The following is a 24,994-nucleotide window of genomic DNA, read 5'->3' as shown; positions in this document are numbered from 1 at the left end:
AATCTTATCAAATAGAGCAAGAAGGAGGGTCGTTACAATACAAAGCCAAAACAGTACTGATAAAAAGAGCTACGTTACAGACAGGATTTGAACCTGCGCTGGTTCCAATTAAGACCCAAGTCCGACGCCGTAGACCGCTCGGCCACCGGCCTTTTCTATATAATTAGTCAACACATTCATTATAAACGGAAAATTAATTATGGGCAATACTTATTAATACTAATAAACTTGAGCTTGAACAACAATTTGATAAAATTTCATACCTTCTCTTGGAATAGGTCATTTATAGCGTTAAATATTGCGGTTATCTGAAAAAAAAAACTGGAAAATAAAAGTGCTGCACGTGTTATATGTTGGTAGAATCACACTCGTTTATAAATCTCTGAAAGAGAGGAAACTTAAGGTAACAAGTAATCAATTGGTTGAGAAGTGACTCATTAAGAGTATCTAAAGGATTAATGAGGCAAGAGATCGGAAACTTTGATAAGGAGGTAGCGCGTGCCAACAGGTAAGGGCAATATTGAAGATTGAGGGGGTGCAGGCTATTACGCATGGGACTGTGAAAGCCGGGGTACGACAACGGCTGCGGCAGCGACACTACGTGCAGTCTCGGAGACATCATTACGTGAAGAGTGAAGGATGGGTACTCCTAGCCAGTTAATGCAAGCAATTATGCGTATACGTGTCATCAACCCAACGTTGCAACTCTGGCATGCCGAGCGTCTCTGTCAAATTTGTTATTTATAGAATTGTATATAACTTTACTTAAGAAAAGGTCGTAGAATTTCTTCTACGTTAATAAATAATTTAGTGTTTACCAACCTTTTAAAAACACAATAGATTTTTTTTAACGATTGAAAGTTATGTAAGTTGTTTTAAAATTCTTACTCAATGAACAAGTATTGTACTAGATATTGTAATGATTCAAAACCAGTTTAATATTTCAGCAGCAATCGTTAGCAACTAAGAAATTTTAGCCAGATAAAGTATTTGAATACATTTAAATCTACATTATAGACCAACTATGAGTATAACGAGAGCTTAACCGTTTTAACTGATTGCAATAAACTACTGTAACAATTTTCAGTTACAATATTTGTCACAACTGCAATTTAATCGTCAGATTAGGTTAATCTGTGGGGAATAACAAGACACTTTTAGTAAATTAATAAAAGCGAGTGGGACTAGTTTTTAGAATCATTCCTGCGCTGAAATAATGTTAAAAAGAATGTTTTGAGTATGTTTTAAAACAATCCTGTTTTGTAGATCAACATATATTCTTGTTAGTGATCTTTCCTCGAACATAATGTTGTGTTTTAGAGACACAAGATTTTTCGTGCAATGACCGAAGTTACGCAGTGTTGTGTATAAGGAAATGAACAAATGATACCATGCCTTTGTGGATATAACTAAGTTCTACATATTTTTTAGAGATAGAAACAGATTTTTACATTGATTTTATGCAATAAATTTTGGGGAAACAATCTTTATGAAGGCCTTAAAAATTTAAACAGTTGTAGTAATGACATGTGGAATACAGAGGCACATGATATCCTCGCAATATATGAGATTGACGCAGCGCGGCGCAAGGCACTGGCTCGTATGTTATGCAGCACTAGGTCTTGTTTTACAATTAAACCCCTGGTAGACATTGACAAACAACCCTCCCCCACTCAACCGACGGCGCGGCGGAGCGCTACATCTACCAACACTGTTGTTCTGGACTGCTATAGTAAATTTTTGTTCCCGGGCCACCGATTTGCAGCGAAAATATTATCTCTTTCAAGCAATACTGCTGGAAATCTCTCGAAATATAATCATCAGGGCACGATATTCCCGGGAATTTTTTTTAGGTTATAGAAATATGAAGATAAATAGTGTCAAAACTGATCGAATATTGCTCCAAATCAATGCTCCTACTACGCAAGAAATCTCCATATTTATGTAATACAAATTTTAATTCATTCTAATTTAACACACTGCACTCAGTTTGAACTAATATATTTTTAGTAAAACAAAACGAAATTTGAAGTAAAAGAAAATATTCGAACATTTCACTGGTTACATTCTCTTTCAGAAATTATATCATTCTGTAAAGAATTATTTACGAAATGACGCGTCGAGAATAAAACTATACGAATTGTTTATTGGCCAATATCAAAACCTCTTGGTTGATACGTGGGACCTAACGACTGAATACGACATATAAAATTTGTATTTACAACTAAATACCTTAATGCAGTGTCACTTTAGAAACTAAAATGTACTAAATACATACTATGCTGTATACTAGGACTCCTCAGTACTCCATGATTCTGAAAGTAGCGCCGAAGTAACATAAATAACGGAAACAACACTGGAAAATAACGAAACGAAGGAAAACTGGGGTAAAGACATAACTCCTGAAGATACTTCTGGGAACGCATACGTGCAGGAGAGTTACCGTGTCTGTATATCTTCAGGAGCGATGCAAAAGGTCGTCCTTCATCCTCACGAGTCCTCGGAGACTGGGGCGGGACATCAGGTCATTTGTTAAACCAGCAGAGACCGGGGTTACGTGAGACCCGGTGATGCCTTGCTGAGTACTACTTCATCAACATCAGTCGAGCCTTAATACCTTCACTGTGGTACAGGGTTAGTGTCGACTTGAGAACAGTGAATGTTTGAGTGGGTTTTTACGCTTGGGAAAAGTTTTATTAATGAAGAATGCTGATAGTTTTATGATAGCCGCGCTGATAGTGAGGAGCAGCATCAGTTGGGAATAAAAATGAGTCTGAAGTTTGAATGGATGTTTATGGTCCAGTAAACTTACGACGTGACAGAGTTGGTACAGTGGAGATTTAGATAGATCATTACAGCTAATACTCAAAGGCTTACTACAGAATATTTCTGACATCGTAAAATCATTATTATCAGTATATTTTGGGCCATTCGTGTGGAGAACTTCAGTATAGAAATTAAAGTAGAGCAGTGTTTAAATGTTTGGATCCAGTCAAATAGATCTGCTTGTGGTAGTGGTTTCAGTCGAGCAGTAATAGTAGATCGTTATTGCGCTTAATCATAAAAAGAGAAAATGTGATTTTCATTTTTATTGCACAATATCATTTATATATATATACCTAATACTACTTCTACCACCTCAAGATAAAATTGTAGTACGAAAGTCAAGCAAGACTTCATAACTTTGCTATTCAAGTTTTTAAAGGTTAGATAGCTGCAAAACTATCCATAGGTTTGATGTGAAACAGCAGTGCTTTTAATATTTCTCTTTATTATTATGGTAAAACAGGTCATCACTCTGTTCAAAAAACCATAACGTTTTGAAATACCATTAGAAAAATTGATCGTTTTGAGAGTAAAACATAATAGTTCTTGTTGTTAAAAACTATAAGATTTATTTCTCCATTCAATATTCGTGCTGATGCTAAGAACTAGATCCAGCAGCACGTGTCCTGTAGCAGAATCAGCAGTCGTTACGTCAGCAGGATTTATGAAGGACTGCGGTGAGATATTGCTGAGTATCGGGAAAGATGCATTCATCCTTTTATTGTTCCTTTTCTTGGATGATTTAGATGGAGTTTTTGCTCATAGTTTTGATTCGTTGTAAGATCGTGATGCGGTACTTCTACATACTCATGCATATCGATACAACACTTTGATTTTGAAGCTTACAGAACTAAGCTAATACTATAAAACAAATAAAGCAGAATAAGTTCATGTTTCTTGATAACCTATTTAAATGTTGATTCACTTAATATCCGACACAACATATAGAGCATTTCGTACTGACCTAGAAGTGTGAAGTTTGAAAAAGAGATGTTCTTTGTGGTCAACCCCCCCCCCCCTCACACCACTAAACACTATTGTATTTCAAAGACTTTTGGTGGGTCAAGCGTCCCTATGTGTTTGTTTTGGAGCATATAGCAAGTGTTTTAGAACCCAACCCTAAAGTACTGAAAACCCTACAAATACCAAATCAACCGCCTACTGCAACCTTTATAATAACATATTTTTATAACACAATAATATATATCCATAAAATTCCTCTTACCAATTCATTACAATAGTAATGTTAAACTTCCTGGAACAAATTAACCGTTTAGCACAAAATACATAGCTGTTATGTTGTTACACATGCAAACATTTGTAACTTTATTTTCTGAAACTTGTTTCAAGAATTCCATATTAAATTATATTTGTATGAATTATTAAGGCAGAAACACGTATACAAAATGTCCAGCAGGTCGTATTTTGGCTTCAGTATTTTTTATGTTTACTTTAAATAAAATGTATTAAAAACATAGGCTGTTAGGTAGAATAGGCCAACAGTAATGCGCAGTCATGTTCCGCCAAAACAGTTGCGTGCCTTCATATATAGTTAAAAATATTGACATGCAATTTAGACAATACCCTCAAGTAGTTCTATTTATTCATATAATTACAAAAACATATAAAAAACAAGAAAATATAAAATTTTGAATTAAGGTATATTGTAGGTTGTAACTATCAGAAATACTAAATAATATATACTAAATCAGAAAATATAATTTTTTAATCTGTAACAATCATAGATTTGTAAGGTACAGAGTTTAAGTTGTTATCTTTCGAAATCAAACACTGGTTTCTGATGGTTTGTATTCGTTAGGAAAAAAAGAAACTAACAGCTTTTTTTTTAATCTTAAGAGTACCTTAACTTCAAATGTCCTTATTTTCTAAAGTCTACTAATGTAAAAATATAAATGCGAAAACTGTGTGTACGCCCGCGCGTGCGCTTAAACTACAACCGAGATTGAGTGCCAAGGTTACCTGGCAAAATGGGTAACTCCAACTCCTAGCCTGTGAGCGAGTAGTGGTTTCGCTAAACGTTACATTTATTTACATCAAAGCGAGTTTGAGTATAATATTTCAAACAAGTGCCACAATTATACTTATTCGCGGCAGTAATGTAATGGCGTAATATTGCACTCGGTAGACATTCAGTAACCTAGTTTCATAAGTTATATTTAAATAAAATAAGATAAAACATTAAGTCAGACGTTCCCTGAAAAGAGAACAAACCCAGTTACAGTAAGTTGATCCCTGAAACGAGAACAAACCTATCTACAGTAAGTTGATCCCTGAAACGAGAACAAACCTATCTACAGTAAGTTGATCCCTGAAACGAGAACAAACCTAGCTACAGTAAGTTGATCCGTGAAACGAGAACAAACCTAGCTACAGTAAGTTGATCCCTGAAAAGATAAAAAACCTAGCCACAGTAAGTTGATCCCTGAAAAGATAACAAACGCAACAGCAAGTTGATCCCCGAAAAGAGAACAAACCTAGCTACAGTAAGTTTATCCATGAAAAGAGAAAAAAACCTAGATATAGTAAGTTGATCCCTGAAACGAGAACAAACCTAGCTACAGTAAGTTGATCCCTGAAACGATAACAAACCTAGCCACAGTAAGTTGATCCCTGAAAAGATAACAAACACTACAGTAAGTTGATCCCCGAAAAAAGAACAAACCTAGCAACAGTAAATTGATCTATAAAAAGAGAACAAACCTAGATATAGTAAGTTGATCCCTGAAACGAGAACAAACCTAGCTACAGTAAGTTGATCCCTGAAACGGGAACAAACCTAGAACGTAAGTTAACAATTAAATTTTAAATAGTTTGCATAGCTCTTAGGTTAGCAAACTTTATTCATCTTACACTTTAAGCTTCGTCCTTCTTTGTGAAGTACCAATTCTTTAACAAATGTTTTTGTATTTTTGACTCTTCTATTTACATTATATTCTAAATAGTTGTAATAGAAAAATTTACTATTAAAGTCATTTTTAGAGACTTGTATACTTTAATAAGAATAATTTACATTTACACATAATATTAATATATAGTCCAAATTAAACTTTACAGTTTTAGTTATATTTGTTATGCTTTTAATAAGCCTTAACGTTTGATTATTTTGAACTATTGCAATAATTTTAAAAAGTGAGATGAAACTTAAGTGGTCCATTTAATGGTAAATTAAATACAACGAAACAAAAATTGCATGGTAATAAAGAATGGAAGAAGTGAGTGTTGTATTGATTGTAGGGGGGAGGGTGGCGGAGGCTGGAACAGCCACAGGCTGCGTTGCTATAGTGATCAATCTTGACTCACTTTGTAATTGGCTCTTCTTTCTTCCGCCCCCACCCCCGCCACCCTCAAGCCATCGCTCTTCTGACCACCTCAGCCGGAATACGGCCGCTAATGTATTCACTACTTCCGGTTTACTTCTGCAGCACTTCTGGTGTTTGTGTAAACAATTCTAAAATATATTCAAGTGGAGCCGAGCGAACAAGTTGATAGTTAAAACGGAAGAATATTTGAATTTTAAGTTTTGTTTTATTGAGTGGAAAATTAGTATAACTCAATAATTATGTCGTTTTCTTGCACACCAGCTGTAATAAAATGACTTAATGACAAACAGAAATCCTAAACTACGACAAAAGTTCAAAGAAACAGATTGAAGTTGTGTATTATACAACTAAGACATAATTGCTGGCAACAACTTCCTACAATAGCCAGCAATTCAATTAGCATATAACAATTTCCAAACCATAATGCCAAAAGCTTAATATATTTTATATACATAACTTTTAAATACTGTAAACTGTAAAGCTACTTAATTTTCATACTAATTTAATGTTTTTCACATAATGTTTCCAGAATTTTGTACAACTTGTGTGAAATGAATCATTTAATTTTACTTACGTTTGTTATTATTTATGTTACAAATGTATTATTGTTTTTTGGGTATTGAACGTTGTTTATATTACAAATAAAGAATTTTCCTTTTTGCCAAGATAATGTTTGTTTCCAATAAAATAAAAATTACAGGAAATTTATGTTTGTTCTTTTCTTATCTTCTTCGTATTTAATATTTTATCAGATGCTAGCAGGTTACAGACGTCGTAGTAAAATATTTTAAACGAACAAAACAATTTTACATTTTTACTATTTCTCTCTTACCCTAATATAATTAGATAGTTTATACTCTTTTAAGCAAATAAAATATTTAAAAGCTTCCAACAGAAGTGTAGTTTTAATAGTTACAGGTATGAGTTAAAAACCACTTTGGAGGGTAGGTGCGAAAACTGATACAACGGCTAATAAATTAACAGATAGCGATAGTTTCGGATTTGTCCGCAGCGGCGGCACGCGCTGGTGTAGCGGCGTGGCGGCCATATTGATTGGCCACGTGCGCCTAACCTAACCCTACTTTTGTCCCAACACCACATGGTTCGGTACTAGGTCACACTTTCGAGTGTACAATTCAGTAAAGTGAAGTATTTTAATTATTGAAGACGATTATATTTAAAAAATCATACATAATATCAGATAAATAACTTAACAGAACAATTATATTATTTAAACACAATTTTCCGTAAAAAACACAATTTTTTATTAAATCCCTGCTAAATATATACTAAGATTTATGTAAAAAATATGTAGAAAAAGGATGAAATTCAAATATAATATTTGATACATTCAAAATATTGTATTTATTTACTAGTGAGACGTCTGCAGAATTATTAAGTTCAAATTATGATATTTAAAAATACCCAGATAAGTGAAAAAGTGAGCCAATATATGTGATATAGTAGAATTTAACATAGTCACAAAAATATTTCGTTGAATATTTAACTATTTGTACTAAGAACTTTTAATAGTCAATCATACAGAGGCGTAATGTGACAATTAATCTAATTAACATTGTACCAATATCATGGAAAATGTTTATTATTCTACAATAACACCAAATTAGTGTCATTTAAAAAATAAAATGAGTGGTGGTAAAATTATAAACTAAGTTATAGAATTACATAATCAAGTTATCCTGATTAATTCTAAAGTACCAATAAGTCACAGCCCTATATCTGTAAACATGCGCACTTCACGTTTTAGGTGAAAGTTTAATTCGCTTAGGGAATTTAAAAATAAGGATGTACTTTCAAGTCCCACGCAATGTACAACGTTTTATACTGCTGTGTACCATCAACACTCGCGACCCAAAGCCCTGTAAAAGCCTAGCCTTGCCCGTGCGAAGCTGTATATCCTCTGTGACAAGAACAAACTGTGAAAGACCACACCCACGCCGCCGCCGTACTTATCGCTCAAGTACATTCCCAGTTTAAGAAAGCATAACCATAAATCGCATCAGAGTGGTCAAGCCAAATGGGAGGGAAACACCCCGTCTCCCCTTAAACCTGTCATATTCATCTCCTCTTTTATTTACTCTTTGTTGTAACCCGAACACAGTATTTTTGCGTTTGTCTTGTTCACAGCATAACTTTTAATAAGCCCACTTAGCGGTTAAGTTGTTTAGTTAACTACAATCCTTTTATCCTCAATGTATTCGGTGAAGTAAAAGCGATTCTTTTTCAATGGCTAAGAATCTGACCTGTCAAAATTAGCCAGGAATGTATCTATTTTCTATTATTATTATTATAAAGTTTTAATTGATAAATCATATTTATATGTATTTTCTGCATTAATCTACAAGAAAACAATTTTGAGTTTGTTAATTTTTTTAGTTTGATACATTTTGGTTTCTAGGTCAAGTAATAGACAATCATAACTTCAGCTTGTTACAAAAAAGTACTTTTCATAATACTAGCATTTTATGATTTCCCACAGTTTTAGATTATTTCATTAAATCATTATCTGAGAAAATGTTATAGTATTGAACTAATGTATCGAGAAGAGAATTAATTGAGTGTAAAGTTAAAGCAAATAAACTAATGCAAATCTGTATGTGGACTAAATTTGTTTCTATACTTTGGGGTTCCCACATGTTATTTAAAGATAATGTTGAAGTATAAGCTACTACTGTACGATATTTTGTCACGTGATCGACTTGTGTTTGATTCGTTCCCAAATGAAGACTCAATAAAAGGTCCTAGAGGACTTCCTAGAAGCGTTTTCCTGACGTCGACATAAATCCAGCAGGCGTTATCGAAGGACCTATCACCCAGCGCTCACATTGGACTCGTGGAGGACAAATAAAGAAATAAAAACTGTGACCCTAGGTTTGGCGCCCTCGCGTTGCGCTGATCCTATCTTCAGGAGGATTTATAGGAGGACCTCTCCACCAATGGAGGCCCGGCCGGAGACCTGCGCTGATGCATCAAGCTACATCCTCCATTTGTCACTGGCCACGATTTATAGAGCAATCCACCAAAGTGGCTCAGGATGTTGTCAAGTCGAGAAGGTATATCTTGGAAAGTGAAAATTTACATCCAGATAAATTATTAAGATTAGGTGAGTTTAAGCTCGAACGCTCGTGTTCTTCACACGCAGCTGGCCTTACTGCGTTCACCCAGATAGTGGCAATTTACTAATTCAATTTGTTAATGTATACTAATTACAGTGATTCACTCACGCAAGGGACGCTTTGTTCCTTGAACACAATGGTACACCTTGAAATGTCTTTATAAGAGAGTAGCCTACCAGTTATGCAATGAAGGATACTTCAGCTGTTCCTAACAATTCTGCTCACGTACGCTTTAGCATTAGCTCATATAGTTATTAAGGAAGAAAATATTTTTAACTATAATTAACGCTGTGGAGGAAAAAATTATTTCACTTGTTGAGAGAACTAATACATTAAATTTTCTTTCATCGCCCTTCGTTTTTATGTAAATACATTAGCTCCGTTTTAGGTAGGTTTTGAAAAAAAAATCGGCTAATGACAATTAATGTCCTCATGGTTGCACTTAAGGAAAACTTCTGCAAAACTTCACCGAAAACGATCCTCATAGCCCAACTCCCCGTTCCAACAATATTATATAACGCAGCTTGTGAAAACAACTATAAAAAAAGCCAAACAAATTTAAACCGTTTAATTTTTATCTTATCAATATTTCGCCCTAGTACCTTGGCTAGTTTGATTCGTCATTTCGTTCAAATATTGTGGCTCTTCAAATGATAGAAACTCATCACTCCGTTATTTATAGACCAACATAAAAATTTGTTTATGTACAGATGTAGTTGGAATCTTGAGTTTTTATAATAACTCATATTAATATTTCAGTTGCAACAATATCTATATATTTTGTCCATTGAGCGGCAAGTACTATCTATTTCTTTATCTCAACGGTGATCACCAATTAATTGTATACAATACTATACTATACTATTTTTATTTAATAAGCGATATACACTACGTCAGTGTATTAATATGCTGTAGATAAACAATAAATCACAAGCGTTTAATACATATGTTTCCAGGTAAACTTCCCCCGGGAATGGAGCTTTCAAAGTGCGATAGGAGGGGAGGATCCGACAATAAACCTGTAAATAGAATGTGAGGGACAGCCATCACTACCCCTATCGCCTATCGCCTTGGGCGCATTGAGGAGTCCCCGTGCTGATAAGGACTCTCTCGCCACTGTCCCCGACAGACACAATTTTGTCTTATAGGCACCCGAGGAAAGTACAAAATACATAATACGTAACGGCGGACTAGCCGGAGTGAATGTGGGCCGTTCTAAACGACCGTGGAACGGAACGACGGACGTTGTCACCATATCGCTACACGGCCGCAGCCTCGGGTTAGTGCGGCCTATGATTTAGGTAGATCAATAATCGGTTGGTAGTATGAAATAGGAGGATATGTTGCCATCTCATGAGGCGTACTGTTCGTGTCCTCGTGTCTGGAGTCGTTTTGTTCGTTAGGAGTCTTATTGTACCATGTTGTTTTTCATTCTTCATGTAGAGTTTATTCATTTTACACGTAAATTTATGACCGTTATTTTACATTCAAATAAAGTATAATAGCATAATATTTTTAGTCGTTTTATCACTTACTGAGCGTTTAAATTAAGTTTTAAAAGGATTTGTTTAAAAAAATCACTAAATGTCACAACTCAAAATGGTACTTTACTCAAAACAATATTGGAGGTTTACACAGTTATTGTGATTTTCGTGTTTTGTTTAGGCTTCACACACTTATTAAATCATTGTAAAGGATACATGGCAGTAAAATTAAACAAAGTTTGAAACTGAATGACTTAAGGTACATAATAAACTAGTAATCATCACGATAAATATAGTAACTTTTAGAGCATATGAACAGGTTTTAACAAAAAAATAATATCTTATTGTACCAAACATATATGTAAATTATAACACGTATTAATGAATAAAATACTGCTACGTACGAAACAATGATTAAACCCATGATTAAGGAATAACACTTAAATTAAGGTACTTAAGAATCGAAACCTTAACAATTTAGGGAATTATATTAACAAAATGTGTTACTTCAAAGAATATTATTATGATTCTATTTTTGTAATCAGTATTGATGTAGGTTTCCTACTTGTATGTTTTCAATGATTTGAGTTTGAAATGTTAGTGTAGTTCTTTACCGTGATGTTTTAGCGTCCAGGGTTGAATGGACTGCACATATGACTAGATGATCGACCTCACTGGCAGGATAGCGTGAGAGTTATCAGCTCTGGGCATAGTGCGACTAATCTGGCGGGCTGCACCCTCTAGAATGGTATCAGCGGTTGAACCCCTGCAGAGCGCTATCAGCAACCCTGAGGCGAGCCTCTCCTCCCCGTCAGCGGTATCGCCGCCACCACCTCAGGCACCCCCTCCTACACCACCCCACGTCTTGTATCCAGTTGCAGCTCATAAACAGTGCTGCTAGTCTCAGAAATTTATACTGTGTCTGAGCCATAGTACTCCTCATTACTCTGACTTTCTACAGGATTTATTACGTTCTACTCCAACCACCCATTCTTACCATTCTTCAAGAAAAACCAGACTACCGAGCGGCGAGGAGAATTCTTCTCCCGGAATATTAAAGCCACTAAATTTAAATTATGTTATTGGCATTTCAATATATTTTCAAGTAAAGCAATTAAAAAAGAGAGTTGTGTAAATACATTTGTAATCTTTTGGACATGTTTGCTAGGAATAAAGATAAATTTGTTAATTTTATATTCACATCAACTTTGACTTACTAGTAAATTCAACGTCAAGTGTGTGTATGGTGCCCAAAATATTGACCGTTGCTTGTTTGGACCTCAATTCTATGAACAAAAACTACACTAAACCATATTCACGATTAATTTAAATACAGTATTTCGTAATTCAATCTCTTTCTGGGAATTCCGGTGGGCTACTTAAATATTCGTCGTGCAAACCCACTCCACACCATGTGTATACGGATCCGTCATAGTAGTACTGATCTCTTAATTATTTTTTTTATAAATATTCAATACTTCTGAGTTTATGGATGCGATATCGGCTATTGCAATAAGATATTCAGTTCTATTAAATTCAGAACTTTTGTTCTGAATTTAATAGTCGTAAAAACTATACGTTTTGGACATGCACTTCAATTCTTTTGAGAAAAGTTTGCTTATCTCCAATACGTCGATGTAACGATTGACAGTTTTCACTTATTTTTTGTAGATTTCGTAAATTTTCCTGAGATTTTTCATTGCATCGGTTGCCAGCCCTGCCGGAATATCCCACTGTAACAGCTGTACAAAGCAATGACAGGAATTAAAAGCGACGAGAAGCGCATAATAAACAAGCTGACCGCGCATCGATTAATTTTCCATAATTTATCCGAAGCTCTTGGCCGCACAATTAATACTGTGATTTATCAGTGGAGCGTTTGGCGCATAAATAACTTCTCGTCACCGAACAGCACCGCATGTGCGCCGAACATGGCCCAGCTCCAAACACGCGGGAGGGGAGAGGGGTGAGGGGGGACAAAGTGTCGTTGGATACATTCCGGGTTCGTTTTGTGTTACATTATCGTCTGAATTACCACAGAAATCGAAGCCGACATCGATGTGTTCAAGATACCTTTATCAAGATACCACAAAAAAATTAAAATATCCACATATAAAAATTTCCTACTAAAACGCATAAAAATTATTCTGCACCATTATGTTTAAAAATAATCTGATATCAAGGTACCTATTCTATAAACTAATTATACTGTCAATTCTATAGCATTGATTTATCTTCCTCAAGTTACATATAGACCATAAAAGATTTATATTTTTAGTAATAGGAGAAAAGTTTTAAAAGTTATATAATATATATGATATCATAAAAATACCATATCAAACGTTATAAAATGAGAGTCATAAAAATATCTAAGTTTAATACCTCTCACAGTCGTTAAGATTAAATAGTTAATTAAATAAAAAACTAAAGTGAAGAAATCATACCATGGTGAAAACAAACATAGGTTCAGTACTTGCACTAGGCACGGCGGTAAACTACCAAACTATATATATTAGGTTCATAATTGCGTCTAAAAAACAATACTTTTATCGAAAAGTGCATGCCAAAAACTAAAATCCTAATGTGTCATGTTTTTTTTTTTTTACTTCTTAACATTGGGAAATAAAACTCCCGATAATATAATAAAATGTTAGATTGATGGTATTGCTCGCGAAAGATGCCGGTAAGATTACTCACAATAACAAACCCATATAGTCTCAATAGCCAAAAGGTGTTAAGGGTAAGCTCACGATGAAGGTGGGCCTTTATCCCGTGATCCTCGAGTGCCTCGGCCGACCCGACTTATGCATTATGGATCACACGTCCCTAGCGTCAAGATCAGGCCGAGGGAGATTTGTCTCTCTTCGAGGGCGAGGAAGAGGGCAGCTAAGTCTGTGAGGGGTACCGTAGGTCGTGGAGAGTTACTCTCTAATTACTCTAGTTGCTCCCTAATTACAAGCTACGCTCGCTGAATGTTCCTCTTTATTTATTTTCCTACTCATTATTTTACTTTTTACAACCTACATTAAAACATTATTTTGTTAATAATGAAAGAATAGATGAATGTGTCCATCAAGTCTATCATAATCTAAAATTAAATTAAAATATGAACATATATTTTTTGAAAACACTGCATGATTAATTACATAATACTGGATTTATTAGCAAAAGCGAAGAGCAGATAGAAAGATATGTATTAACTCTTTGTAATTAAGCCCAAAATATACGATATAGTTAATTATGGCTTCTTCAGGTGATTTTGAGAAATGTTTAAATTCTTTCGCTTAAACAAAAATTTAAAATTTTCCTTTAATATTACTACAACTAAAGACAATAGTTTTATTTTATTTTGAAGTAAAATTTGTAAAAAGCTTACCTATACGCCATTTTATTTATTGTGTGCTGCAATAAAGAACATAAATGTTTGTTTTCGTTTATCTCCTTTATTTTTCTGAATTACTACGTAATAATCTTACTGTGTACTTCAAGGCAACCTAAATTATTTTACGTTTTTTACAGTTTATTAATCTAATATGTTCGAACGAGCCATATTGTTGTAAATAAACCGAGGAAGACGTAATCCACGTAAATTTTTAAAACCTATCCTGCAATCAACGCAGGTTTTCTATTGCTCAACGATTCCGATAAAAACTTCTCTCTAGCTTTAGGGAATATCAAATAAACAGTGCTGAAGAGAAACATTCAAGGTGGGTAGGGGTGATAGGAAAGGGTGGGGGGCTATAACTCCAAGGTGTCACATTGTCCCACGACTGGAAATAAGGGTGGTGGATGGGGGGAAAGACGAATGGCCTAAGCGACTATCTCAGATAGAGGGAAAAAATAGAAGTGGATGTTTTGTCAGGGAAGGGGGTCGGGAGATATCTAAGTTTTCTATAAACATTGGAATTGCTTTTCTTCGATCCCGGAGAGAGAAACGCGGCCGCAGGTGTTTCTGAGATTGGCTGCGACCGAATGAAACAAAAGTGAACTTTAAATATATTGCCATTGCTGTTAATCCGGGTCTGTTTTTGCCCGAAATCGATTTTAACTTCCATTTTCCGCATCCCGGAGAAAATAAGTGCCTTTAAATCAGACTGTTCCTTCCCGCACCGCATCGGACTGTTGAGTCGAACTTCTTCGCTAATAGTTAGTTAAATTAAAGTTTCCTATTGTTCTTGATTAACCGAGTTTTATATAGTGACTCGACGCTTTACAGATTAATTAATTCCTGCTTAAAACCACGCACCGTAACATTATATTTATATGTGATTTAACTGATACAGTGTTTCTTTTATTTACTGACTAATGATAGACAATCCTCAACGATTAACAAATAAAAAGTGAACTTATAGAAAATAATGTTGATATTTAAAATATGGTGTTTAAAAATGTAAATATAATATTTATATTATTAAGTACATTTATTAAAATTAATATCTTACTGCCATTAAATACGGAAGAAAAGTGCGATAAGCATTGACATTTAATTTGGAATGAATACACTGTCTTGGTTCATGGATCGTTTTCGTATGTAGCCAGTTATGCTAAAAAGTGCTAGAAAGAAGCGATTCTTTAAAATCTCCCTCTAAGATTTATTTCTTGTTTCCTCTGGAATCCATTCCTTAGAGCTTTTTCAAAGATTCCAAGCTCACTAGCTCAATATATCTTGGACGCTCTTTGTTGTTTTGCTGAAGAATAGTTCTCTTTGCCCCCAACCCTTTTACATCCACATTTATCAAAGTTATTTTTTCTCTACAACTCCAAGAGAGAATTTCCAATTCTTTAATTTTATCAACGATTCGTGCAAACGAGAATTGGTCCTTTTAAAATACAAGTTTGCGCATTACACAAGACGTTAAAGCGAGCGTAAGGAGCGAGGAACTCGTTTTGTAAGGAAGCCACAACTAAAGCAGACGCATGAACATTAATTAAATGTTACACTGGCACAGGGTAACGCCTGACTCTCTAATCCACTCTCTATTGTTATAGTTTCATCAACTCCCGAGGCGAACTTATTAAAACTCGCGCGCCCGTGTTTTATGCTCAACTTCCACAATGAATAATAGAATTTAATTTCAAATACAGAGGAGTGTCTCTGTGTATAAAACAATTCCCAGGAGCGGGTGAGGGCATGGGGTGGCGACTGCAGCGACATCTATCTTGCGGCGCGCGTACTAAGAGATCCTCCATCAAAATAACATCTCTATTCTCCTCAACAATATTTCCCCGTTGTAAATCCAATTTGTGAAGTATTGTTAATAAAAAGGGACATAACAGTAAAATATAGGTGCGAATGCCCCGAGGCGAAGCATCTGCCCTTCTTTGCTTCCGTGAAGCCGAGACTCAGGCCCACCTATGCGATAAATTCACCCCTCCCCACCCACGAGATCCCCGGTCCGTCTCTAAGACGCATCCATGATTGCCCCCTTTGTCTCCCTGATGGACGCTGCCCCCGTTTTAATCCTGTACACCCCCCACTCTCCTTTTCCGCCACACTCGCCACTCGATGTCCAGAGACTTGATCAAAAGGCGATAACGCTGGACTGCACACGAGGGGAAATTAATTAAAGGAGCACTGTTCTCTAGGAATAGGGGCGGTGTTATTAAGTGAGGGAGGCCGATGTCCAGGCCCCCCTGACAAGGAAATATTACGCTGAGTTTCGCCCGTCATATTTATATGATGTATTGTATTCTTCCCCCATCCGCTTCTGTAGGAGGACCGTCGTTAATTCTGGATTATAATTTTGGTGGGAAATGTTGACCAGTACAAATTGCTAGATTGATAGTATTTTAAGGACATTAAGAGCGCCGCAATCAACACGATATCGTTACCATTGTGTTGTTGCCGCTGAAAGTTTTGTTTAAAACAAATAGAAAACATAATTTCATGATCGGCACTAAAAATGAAATAACTCAACATTGTGCAAAGGAACCTTCGCCAAGAGTGACAGTACTATTATATAAAATGCACCGCTGCGGTATGCAAATAGGCTGACTAAGTATCAGTGTTGCGTAATTTACAACTTTACATAGAAAACGTCCTGAGGCGTCATGTCGCGCTGTAGCTCAGGTGGCTTGACGACAGGACAACAAGGATGGTGGTTTCCCGGTTCCACGATCTCGACCTTCAAGTCTGAATGATTAGAAGAGTCCTTGAGCATTGGAATTCCCCCGTTACTGTCTTTGGAATTGCCGCTAAGGACTTACATTGGCTGTACTCAAATAACCAATAAACGTTAATTATTAATAAAGAATGATGCATTGTCATCCTCAATACACTGAATACTTATATATTTGTTCCAATAAAAATAATGCATATCGTGCTGTAACATATATTCTGTTTTGAGTAAGCTCTTTCACTCTCAATTGTATATATTACTCGCTTTTTCTACTACTGCCCTCACACCTTTTTTCATATGACGTCTACCTACATAAAGCGTTTTTATATAGTTAATACAAGACTTGGAAAACGTATTTAATACATTCAACACGTTACATTCCAACAGCTAGCAGCAATAAACTAAATTAGTATATCTTCGAGTTAAAAGTTACTAGCAAGTCTTCTGGTTGATACATAACAATAGCCGTGTCCCATAAAATTGCCAAGACATTCAGTAATATTAGAGAACATTAAGACCGTTAGAAAAAGCCAATATTGGTACAAAGTCTTGCTACTTGGCTCGAGAAATAGAGCAAATATAAAAAGCAGCTTGTCTCGCTGAACAAACGGGAGTCTTAAGTCTCAAGATTACAGACAGTAAAATAGCGACATTACGATCTCGTGGACTTGTGAATGCGGGAGAGATAGGGGAAGTGGGGGGAGGGGGATAAACATACTTTAATCCTTCCTTAACGAACAAGACTAATTAGTCCAGTAATGCCCAATAAATTGCCGAGGCACTTGTGAAAAACGGCGGCAGGCGTATATATACGGAGTCAGATGTAAATCATGCCGTATTAATCTCCACTTGAGGCATTGCCGTTGCTTTACGTTAATTATAACTCCGCCATATTGGGAGCTGAAGGGTTGATCTGGGGTGGGGTTGTAATTTTGAACCGTTTCCCCTTCCCCGAACACCCTGTGGATTCATAATTACACGACCATTAATATTAGCCACAGCGGAGATGAACGGCGCTTAAGGGCGAGCGGGAAAATATCGCCGTTCTCTCGCGGAAAATATCTTTTCTTTTTTCGCGCTAATTCAGCGATGTTATCTTTGATGTACGGGTTAGTTAATTAGGTAAGGTCGCCACTTAAAATCGGCCCAACAAACACTGAGGGGGAGGGATGGGGGCAGATTAACTCCCTAACTATCTGCAAATTTACCTTGCCCCTTTTATTGTCCTGTTGAATTGTCGTTTTAGTACATGATCTAGCTCGTTGCGCTTTTTCGCTTGTTTAATTAAAAACTGAGAAATTGTCCCGTGTGAGAGATGACGGCCTGCGATTATCAGAGCCACAGCCTTTTAGAACTTGTAAATGTAATACAGTTTGTAACACGCTACTTGTATAAAGGAATTCCCCTAGTATTGTTACAAATTTATATTTCAGGTCAATATTCTTCAAGCAATTGCCATTTTACACTGATCTCCAGCTTAATTTTATTGACTTTTGTCTACTTGGTTGAGTTTTGGAAAGCAAGTTTTGCATGTTTATTCGTTACAATTTTAAGTTTAACGTAGCAGGATTTAAATTAAATTTTCCTTTTCAACAAGATGTAGCCTATGCTCAGAACTGGTTTATTTAGTATTTTATTAAACGATATTGGTAATACTGCAGTCTGTTATCACTGTATAAAACCTTAAACACCGACAAGATGTCTTCATTTATGATGGTATAGTAATTATTTGTTGTTAATTCTGTACTGTTTTTAATGAATTAAATGTCATAAATTTGTTAGTTTATGGACTAAAGCAACACAGATAATTTGTCTATTAACTCTATCACTAATCAATCTCAGAGGTTGTTGCAAATCATTTCTAAGGCTACGAAATTTGAAACTATTTAGATTTATTTTTAATATATATATATATAAACATACTACATATTGTATATTTTATTTTATTGTGTCTACTAGCAACGGTAACTTATATAACGGTTAATAATATAATAAAATAGGTAATTGCTTATTAGTGTATATTTTTAAACAAACAATTGTAGAAGAGTGCAGTGGGTAGTCGTGAAATAATAACACGTACTATGAACGTACATTATTATCTTACATTTTATGAACGTACATAATTGTCTGTCAGCGAACTAACAAGTCTTCAGTGCTAAAAGGTATATCGTCTACCCATAAGGAGAAAATCTTGTAAATTACCACCTCCTAAGTTATTAATATAGATTAGCCAGAAAGCAACGTTCTGGCCGTCTTCACCCGTACGACTCACGATATATCGGCGGCTCGCCCCACCCCGCCCACCCGCGCCAGGCCCGCGATCAGAGAACAACAAGAAGCGAACCGGAGAACCGAGCACAATTTTCAATCAGCTCGGGTGATAAATAACAAAACGTAATGTATGCTGCATGCTCAGCAGCGCCTGGGGCGCGAGCATCCCTGTTAGCGAAAATGATTTACAGGCGCGAGTCGGCTTGTACTACAGATATAAAACATATATTATAGAGATATAACAGTCTTGAAATCCGATGGTAAAAATTGTAAGCCATCGAGTAATGCGGGGAGTAATTTATGGGGGTGCTCGATCATGCGAACGGCAACGCGGCATAAATCGTGGACCTGTTACAAAACTATGACGAGTAAATCCAGCGCCTTCGCCTAGCGGAGCACCTGCTCGAAAACTTAATTAACGCCCGAGATTAAGCTGTTCGGGTTCACAGTCGACTCTTCCCGGGCAGATGAGTTCTGTATATTATGTTAAGATCGCGGTCACAGACTCTTGCATGCACGACACGTTTAAACACTCTTGTAACTAGATTGTAATCCTATAAATACACTAATTATGATTTGGCAACACGCAGCTGTAATGCTGTCGGCTGCTTTGCCGCTGAGAAACACGATACGGTCGTATTCACTGAAAATACACTTATAATAAAAATGAAACTCTGGTGTTTCAGAACAATGCTATGAAACTAACAGAGGATGAGTAATGGTACATTAGAAAGTCTTGAATTTAATAGACATACAACTGTCCATGATCAGAAAAACGGTTAGTTTACAAATTTACTATGATAATTTAACATCTCAACTTTAGTTTTGTTTATTATTTTGTTACTTTTCCCACTCAGCTCGTGTTTATAGTTATGATGGACTAAACTTTTCGCCTAAAACCTTATAAAACCTGTTGTACTAGATTACGAATATAAAATTAGTCATCCATTTTTACTGTTATCAATCGATCTAGTGTCTAATAAATGCAGTCCTGGCGAAAGTCTTTATGTACTTGAACAACATAACAATAAATAGTACATATTTTGGTAACTTTATATGGCCATTCAATGTTCATAAAATACGAAACATTGTCCAAACTCGTTCAAAATTACATTTGAAATATACAAGTTTTTACTGTTTACTATCAAGGGAAAATGTTCCATGTTTTAAATAATATGTGAATGTGTGCTTACTGGAGCATATTATTTATAAGCAACGTGTCGACTTCTACCTCTAACTGTTGTTGTCTGCAACTTTTTTACATAATAAACAAAAGGCTTTAAAGGTAATGTCTATTTTCACGAGCATTCATTGTAAATATATATCTTATAAATACAGTCTTTAAAATTTTGGAAGGTGTTACACGTGGAAGCTGATATTTGAGTTATATCAATTATATCTATCCACCTATATGTTCCTAACAATAAATAACAAAATAATGACCTTTCATGCTACAAGCAAATTTCACATACATACATTCTGGAATAAACGAAATAACCAGAATGTACTTATTTACTTATCTATGACCCCTATTTAACTTATGGGTTACGTGTTCCAAAATGTTTTGCCCGTTTCCCATTAAAATGTCATGAATGTAGAATTTAAGGTATTTTACATTTCTTATACAAGATTTAATTATATGAGGAACAAAGCATAGTACTGTGCCAAAGTGATAAACGTATTTTCAATAAGTTACAAATATTCACTAAGGAAAACGCAGGTTACCAAGTGGTTTTATAGACTTCTGAAAGTTTTACTGTCGAATGACACTCTATAAAGTGATCTACAGCGTGAAATTTACAGTACACATAATACACACATATTTTCACTCACATGCGGCGACCCGCAGTCTCCCCTGGAACCAACTGACAACTGGCTCTCGCTCACCTTAAAACAAAACATTTTGATCAGTATTAATACTTGGAAACTATAAATTTCATTTTAAAAAAGGACCCTTAGAGATCCATAGCAACCCAATTTATGGAATACGCTAATTAAAGTGTCTATTTCTTTTAGGAGCATACATTATAAATGTCAATTTTTAATGTGTGCAGACTCCAAATGAGTAATTTCTGAAAAACCTGCATGTGTTACATTGTACTGCATTTCCACTGTAACACACATCATGTGTAGGTGAGATAAACATATAAATACGAGTATAACAAAACTATATTCTTCACGTTTTAAATGTATTGTTTATTATTTTCTGTTACTATAGAAAAAAACTTATTAATTCTTAATATACGACGCCTCATGAGTGTTACGGACATCTACGATTAACGTAATTAACTAATGTGTCCAAACCAAACTTGTACACTTTTCACCCTGAATAAAACGTAACACAAATTTATTGACGTAATCACTGTTTTAATTTTTGCATTATAATTGATTTTTCCTTTAATTTAAAAATATTGTGTTGCAATAAACGAAATGCTTGATTATTAAAATGGTAAATTATTTAAACTTTTGCAGTAACTAACAAGGAGGCTTATTTTGCTACTGACACCGCATTGACATATAAATCATGTTAATGACTAAATGCACACTTTATTAAGTTTATGTACTATGATTGAGTTCCTTACTTAATAACCTATCAAAATTCATATACTACGTTTGCTTCTTCCTGAGGAAAGCAAAAATGATTTTTTATTTGCATGGAATTCATTAATAACTGAAAAATTCATGTTGTGTACATCCCAAAATCACTGCAAAGTATGTTTTGGTTAGATATATAAAACTAGCAGGATTTTTAATTATGTAAGACACATGTATTGTAAGAAATTAATGCAAATCAACTGCATCAGAGAGAATCAATTTCAAAAATGTTGATTCACTGAAGTGGTGAAATTCTGATAACTCTCTTCTTCATATATATTACGAAGCTGGCAGTTTAACTCTATTAATTTTATTTGCTTTAATAAGTTTTTACCTTTACAGTTTTCAACCGTAAAACAGTATGTATCTAAAAAGGTTTATGTAGTAAATACTGAAATGTGCCTTTCGTACGTTATCCACCTGAAAACGTAGCACCTATGGAAAGTAAAACAGTATTAAATTTTTCTTTTTAAGTATTATGGTAAAATGCATGATAACAATATCCAGGTTATATACTTCCCAAATAACATTAAAATGTACACAACTGCTGACGACAAAAAGGTTTTTACGTTAATAATAGAACGTGTGCAGCAAACCTAATTATGATATCTCACATAATGAAATGAATTTAAATGTTATCATAAAATCCAGCCACCTAGCTCTCAGACTAGCCGTGAAAAGGCCAGGTATCGTCGAGGGAATGAACAAAAAGCAACAAACTTAATAAGCGGTACAACTTGTGAGTTATTTAAGAGAGTGAGCGAAAGTTGCGCGTAAGTTGGTGAATTATTACCGTGCAAGGTTTTTCCGACGCGCGGGTGTTCGCGACAAGGAAATATGAGTGGGTGGGAGGGAGGGAGGGTGGGAGGAATATAGATTAAGTTTATATAAGAAATGGCTGTGAGGGAGGGAGATAAAAACCGGACAGAAGCTCCCTTTTATCATATATAGGGGTAGCAACATTTACCCCACAAGATGGTCTTCAGAGGGTCCTCGCAGGCCGATTGCTTTTCGAGTGGCCCTTTGTAGGCAAATCCACTTTTTTGTCATGCTTTTCTTTTCGGCCCCAGCCAATATATCAAAGGCTTAAGGGCCATTTTACACAATGGGACAGATTTCCAATAAGAGAAATTTATTATCTGGTGTTTGCTCTCAGGTATGTAATTTCATTAGACTTTTTGACATCTTCGTATAGATAGGTATCATTCCGCTATTCGCTTTTAACGATCCTTCTCAGTTTATTTTGTCAAGCCTGTATAATCACGCTTATATTATATTAAACTCTTATACTACCGTTAAGTAAGCCACCTTTTATTATCAAAATATATTAATAAAATATTTCATAGTTCAATTACATAAATAATAAACCGATTTACTTAGTTAAAGTTTACTCAAATAGACGGTTACCTTTTTACGAGTATCTGTGATAACTTAATTTTGTAGACAAGTTAAAAAGCTATCCGAGCGCACCGTACCGTCTCACATTCTTACCTTTTCCCTTGTTTCTCCCACCACCCCCTCCCCCCCCCAGCTTCTCGCCGTGTCCGCGGGTAAGAAGCCATGTATCACCGCCGTTGCAAGTATAATGTAATTTATATGTCCACAGTGGTCTGGAGGAGGGGGGAGGTAGGGGTGGTACCGTTCTATATGATAATTACAGTCCGGCTTATGGTGTCACTTCTGAACACATTATTTGTTTACTTTTTGTCTTTGATTTATCACCTGTTGTTTGTTTCCTGCGATAGTTATTGGTATTCCGGTGGCGCACACGTGGTTTATACGATAGATGTTTTATCGGCACTAATTGTTGGTCTACACGTACGATACTCTGTGGACCGGTAGAACGAGGTCGGCCTGGCTGTCTCCTCGATGATGTCACCTTCACGTCTGAACGTGAACGTACGTCCAGGAGTGACGTCCTGAGATGAGACCACAACTGTGTACGCGTGTCTTGGACCCACACTGTGAAGAAAAGAGGGAAAATTTCGAAACTCACAAAAAAGTAGCGCAAATACTTATTGCAGGTCTCATGAGCGGTGTAACCGACGGCCGTGTAATGTATCTGAAATTGTAATTTTTACGGCTTGAATGAGTTTTTTCGGGCTGAATAAGGCCTGCAAAGAACTGGGGCAGCGACGCAGTGCAGACCAGGTGTACAGAGCTCTCGATAACACATCGAGTCGTAAGCGTCGCAAAAAATTGGGACACTTGGGCGTGTAAGAAGATGAATTAAAGAACAAGGACGGAATACCGAGTTTATAATTCAAATTCGACGACCCATTTTAAAACAGCGTTTTTAGTCATGTGCAATGTATTGCGGGCAGCTCCTCCCAAAGTAGTTTCTTTTTCAGGTAATTTTCACAACATACCATATGGAGTAACCGAGTATTATGGTCCTTCAAAATAATCTGTACTCGTATTATTCCAAATGTCACCTTCAGGAGTTGGTAACAGATACACATACACGCTATTTCATACATGATTAAAATAATGCATTTAGTTCATTATATAAATTGCCATTCAAGTATTTATTCAAAGCTTAGTTAAGACACTGGTAATATAAAACAAAACTTCAAATTGATCTAAGCTAACAGTATAGAAACCTACTTTTTTACATACTATAATGTTTATAAAACACAAACTAGAAAACACGTCTTATGTAACACATAACAATAACTTGGTACATATGTGTATGTATTTAATCTATACTGCAATAAAACTATATGTTGAATATTCAATTCCGAATCGAGAATTACTTTTTGTAAGGAACCCCTGAATAACTTTAATGTAGAGTCGCTAGGTACTGACGGTATGGGTTGTGCACGTGTCACTTGTACGTTGTGTTACATAATGTTTTACGCAACCGCAACTAGATTTAACAGAAGGCTGTGTAAAACAAGAAATTAAATAAAAATATGTTAAGTCTTTTTTATAGTTTTATAACTATTGAATCTGTAAGGTACATAGAATATAACATATCTGAGGTATTCGTTAAGACTAAACTGCTTTTTAAGTGTAACATACCGCTCCCTTTTTAGTTGTATGTTTTATATTTAAGTTAACACATCCTTAGTATTTCTAATCAGTTACTCAATATGTTTACTCAATATGATAAATAATCTTGGGGGTTTACCAAAACCCAGTCGATATTTATTGTAAAGATTACATGTATGATTCGTAGTTCTGCCACCTGCGCTTCTAGAAGTGTGCCACATGAGTAA

General features: G+C 35.5%; 1 protein-coding gene across 2 annotated transcripts in view; it reads right to left on the bottom strand.

Moving 5' to 3' along the window:
- The window catches only part of LOC124369809 (homeotic protein ultrabithorax), a 306,869-nt gene that overhangs the window by 12,845 nt on the left and 269,030 nt on the right, over window positions 1-24,994 (bottom strand). The window contains exon 3 of one of the 2 annotated variants that reach the window (XM_046827922.1): window positions 19,252-21,065. The exons of the other annotated variant lie outside the window; for it this stretch is intronic. The gene's annotated coding sequence lies outside the window, so the exon portion shown is untranslated. Of the gene's footprint in view, window positions 1-19,251; window positions 21,066-24,994 lie in introns of those variants that run through there. 2 annotated transcript variants of the gene reach the window in all.

This window comes from Homalodisca vitripennis, chromosome X (genome assembly GCF_021130785.1).
Source record: "Homalodisca vitripennis isolate AUS2020 chromosome X, UT_GWSS_2.1, whole genome shotgun sequence".
In the NCBI taxonomy this organism is placed as follows: Eukaryota; Metazoa; Arthropoda; class Insecta; order Hemiptera; family Cicadellidae; genus Homalodisca; species Homalodisca vitripennis.
This window is presented reverse-complemented; position numbering and strand designations above follow the sequence as displayed.